Below are 3,303 nucleotides of genomic sequence, written 5' to 3'. Positions count from 1 at the left end.
GCATCCCACGTGACCTTTTCCTCATTCTGTTCAGTAAAATGCAAATTTTATATCACTTTTTTAAAAATCTCTTAATAGGGGATTTCCCATTTTGCAATCCGATTGCCCGGTTAGTTTCCCTAAAGGGTGACTATTTTTATGCACTTTAAAAATGTGCAGATTTCCACGTTGTTTGAGCTTCAAATTATCGAAAAAATGACTTATTCACTTGTTAACATTTATTCTTTGCTTACTTCACATTTTTCTACTTATTTATACGTTTGGTTATTTTATCATTGTATGTATGTAAATATACGTTAGATGTGTGTATGTATGTACATGTATTTGTATGCATGTTGCACATTGCATGCTGCTGCAGACTAAATTAATTTCCCTCTGGGATTAATAAAGTTTATCATTTTAAATAAAGTTCATTCATTCATACAACCCTGTGAAATACATACAAAGAATTTATCAGGAAAGCACGTACCCTGTATTAAATAAGCAGAAGTACTAATTCAAACTCATCTCTCAAGAGCAGGGCCTCTCCACAGGAACTCTACTACCCGCTGCTGTCACAGACTGCTGATAAAACAAAAGATCAGTGAAAACAGTCGCAAATAATATCCATATAATATTTATTTTAATTAGTATATCCGGAAAATGTGCATTCAAAAAAATTTGTATGAAAATGTATATGATGATTAGACTGCAGGCATGTTAACAAGGACTAAACAAATAGTTGAATAGATCAGAAAGTAAAAAATAACTGAAAACTGTCATAGCAGATTGGTTCATTCAGGTCATGACTTTTGTACTCAGAGGACTCACGTTCTCTCCAGTATGCTGTAAATGTTCATGCACCGTAACTTTATGATCATCCCCAGATAAGCTTTACACAGCTGCTACTCCAGCATTGTATATAAATGGTTGTGTGCCTTTCAAAAAAAAAAAAAAAACTATAGGAAGGTTATCAGGATTTGTCTATCCTGCATTTTATGCACCTACTCGTGCAATGAACATCGGTGCATCAAGTGGAAAGAAGCAAGCTAGGTTTACTTAAGAATCATATGTCTGCAACTATGTCTTTTTCTCCTGATGTAGTGCACAAATTGTATTTTCACTGAGCTGTACGTCGCTCTGGAGAAAAGCGTCTGCTAAACGAGTAAATGTAGATGTAAATGTCTTCCCCATCCACTCAGCCCTCACCTGTCGTGATGAGCCAAGTCTGAATTTTAAAGTCTGGAATAAAAATTCATAATAATTTACAGTAGAAAAGGTCATATAGTCTATACAATAATTATTTGAAGAAAAAGCACAATGATATCTTATATTATGTCATGATGGAATTTTATAATCGTAAAATTTCCAGCTTTCGCCGGGATTGATAAATGTAAATTTGATAAGCTGCACCCCGGTTTATCGTGTAGAAGTGCCAACAGAGGGGGAGACTCTAACTGTCCCTGATTTATTGCATTCCACCAATGAGCAGAAGCCATTTCCAAACTGCACCTGTGATGGGCTTTTAAAGGGAGCTGAAGACCATTTTATTAGGCCTGCTCCTGTGTAAACAGTCACAAAATAACCTTTAAACTTTAGATTAGCCTGCCATCAGCTCCTCGGTGTCCCATCATTTCATACTACAGCTGTCGGTTTCAGAAACACGGCTTGCTCAATATTGACAGGTTTCGTTTTACAGCCCATAATTCCCGTGCGGTGCCAGAGCCCCTGATGCGAGCGAGAAGAGCTCCATAAAGGATTTCCTTCTTCACTCCTTCCTTTTTTTTTTGCGGATCAACACGCCGAGGTTCTCGGGTGTGAGGAATACGTGTTTTTCTAATGAATGTGTTTATTGGTAGAGTTCTAAAAAAGCCTTTTCCCCTGATCATGTTTTAAATGTATTACTTACAGTGGACCGCCAGACTGTCTGAACATTCATTTTGATAGACATAAACGTGACTGGTTGTAAGGCTACGTTATTATTTTGTTTATTTAGGCTATGGGGCTATTTTCAGAGTGCATCTGTAGTGCATGAACCTGAAAACAGTTACGGTGCTGCTTGAAAGCATTTGAACACTATAGGGATGGGCATTGGCCTTATTTAAAGCATTAAAATAAATTAATAAAAACTAAATGTTAAATCACTGATTGTATTTTTCTTTGAGACGTACGTCACTTTGGAGAAAAAGTGTCTGCGAAATAAACAAATGGAAACGGAAATCTTAAACTTATAAAGTACTACGATTTACACACTCAATTCTACTTACCTACTTGGTTCATCCAACGACACTTGGGGTTCACTTATTTTTGCACCGGAACTATTTCCGTGTTTCTACTACACAGATGATTTCCTCTAGAGCTACGTATGGATATATCGGTCATTACGCACCTGTTGTGTCACATGAGAAACGTTGATTCTCATTAAATAAGCATTTTGTGATAAAACTAAAGGACACAAGGAGTTACGTACTTTGAAGCAGCACTGTATGTTAGATAACCCTCTACATTCATATCTAGCATTTTCAAAAAAGCATTACATTTACTGTGTTTTAACACAAAAGAGCTTCTTTTGAGTTTGGGTATTTAATTATTCTTGACATATCTGAACGTACTTGATATGTATCGACAAACAGTATACTGATATATATTTTGATTTGACAAGAAAAAGTTAAATTCCTTGAAAACTGAAGAATGTCCATGATGCTTCATATGGAAACGTTGACCTCTTTCTGCATTGCAACTAAGAGCTGTGTGTGGATGTCTGAACATTCTGTACCAGGCAACAAAACGTTGGGCAGATTATTTTTTATTTGTTTTGAGTCCTTTGTGTGGCGACCTCATCCTCGCCTTGCAAGGTGCCCACATTTGCCAAGGTATAGTATAGCACATAACTGTGATCTGCTTTAACGGAGTTTACTGTTCATGAATGAAATGCTTGTGGTGTTATGCTTGGATGTGCCTGCAGCTTTCTGGATGCAAGCCAGAGGCAAATAAGACGTTATTTTCACCTCTGACCCAGCTCTTGGGTGGGGTCTAGTCACATGGGCCCTCAGTACTGAACTAATATCTTTTATGGAGTTACAGGTTGTATTTTACACAGGTTTTGGCACAGTAAATGGACATGAAAGTTTTTCCACCAAACTAAAGTTTTGCTTTGCTGATATAAAATGTGCTAATCCAGTAGAATAGAGAAATGTTTGGACTCACTGACAATAAAGCAGTGCATGTATAGTGGTGTATGTATAAAGAATATCTAAGTGGTATGAGCACATCAAACACCGTTTGAGTGTGCACACATATGTACACACATACATTGTCAATAGA

This window comes from Scleropages formosus, chromosome 19 (genome assembly GCF_900964775.1).
Source record: "Scleropages formosus chromosome 19, fSclFor1.1, whole genome shotgun sequence".
Classification (NCBI taxonomy): Eukaryota; Metazoa; Chordata; class Actinopteri; order Osteoglossiformes; family Osteoglossidae; genus Scleropages; species Scleropages formosus.
Note: the sequence above shows the minus strand (reverse complement) of the source record.